This window comes from Polyodon spathula, chromosome 34 (assembly GCF_017654505.1).
Source record: "Polyodon spathula isolate WHYD16114869_AA chromosome 34, ASM1765450v1, whole genome shotgun sequence".
NCBI lineage: Eukaryota > Metazoa > Chordata > Actinopteri > Acipenseriformes > Polyodontidae > Polyodon > Polyodon spathula.
Genome location: NC_054567.1, coordinates 703,727 through 704,735, shown reverse-complemented (window position 1 = coordinate 704,735; position 1,009 = coordinate 703,727).

Here is a 1,009-nt window from a genome sequence, read left to right as displayed (position 1 = left end):
AATGTATTGAACATGTACTGATTACATTAACTGCAATGTATTGATCATGTACTGATTACATTAACTGCAACGTATTGATCATGCACTGATTACATTAACTGCAACATATTGATCATGTATTGTTTACTTTCATGGGGTTTCCACGCAAGTTGTCTCGTGTAAAATTCTTTTTTGGGTTTCCGTTCGCTCAGTTTATTCTACTCGAGTAAACCGGGCTTTTCACCCGACGTCATGCAATCGTGGAATCCACAGTAACAACTGACCTGCTCCCTTGCGATATTTATACTTAAGAATAAACACGCTTATGAACATTTACATGTGAAATGTGGGTTTCCATGTGAAACGGGGCGTGGATTTTCCCTGTGTTTCGTCATTTACACGAGTAGATGAGATTTACCCTATCCCTCTCTTTTTTTCAGCCACAATCCTGATTTACCCGAGTAATTCTCTGAAACTTGCAGGCGCATCGCCATTCACATGTAAACTGACCCGCATGGAAAGTAAAGTTAGTAATAAGATGGATACAAACACACCATGGCTCTCTTGTTTATGATTTTTTATTTGTATTGCACCCAAAAATGAACAAATATTCTCATTTTGCTACAAAACTTTCACTCAAGTTAAGACAATCAATTCTGAGCAATACCTCTTTTACTTATACAAATAGAAAATATGTTAACATAAGAAAGACTCCTGAGTAAAACTTTATACTTTAAATATTTTTTTAAAAGTATATATATATATATATTCATGATCTTGTATGCGTGTAATTTTATTAATTACAAAAATGAAGAAATGCATTTTGTTACACAAGCAATTAAATTAGGAAAATAGAAATTATTATTGCTTTTACTGAATAAAAAACAAATGTATTTATCATATATATATAACTGCAGTGTGAAAACTGAAGCCTTCTGAAAGAAAAGGGTTTTAAAGAATGGACACGAAAAAGTACAAAAGATTAAACAATCTTTTACTTTCAGGACGTTTCAGGCAAAAGCCCTTCTTC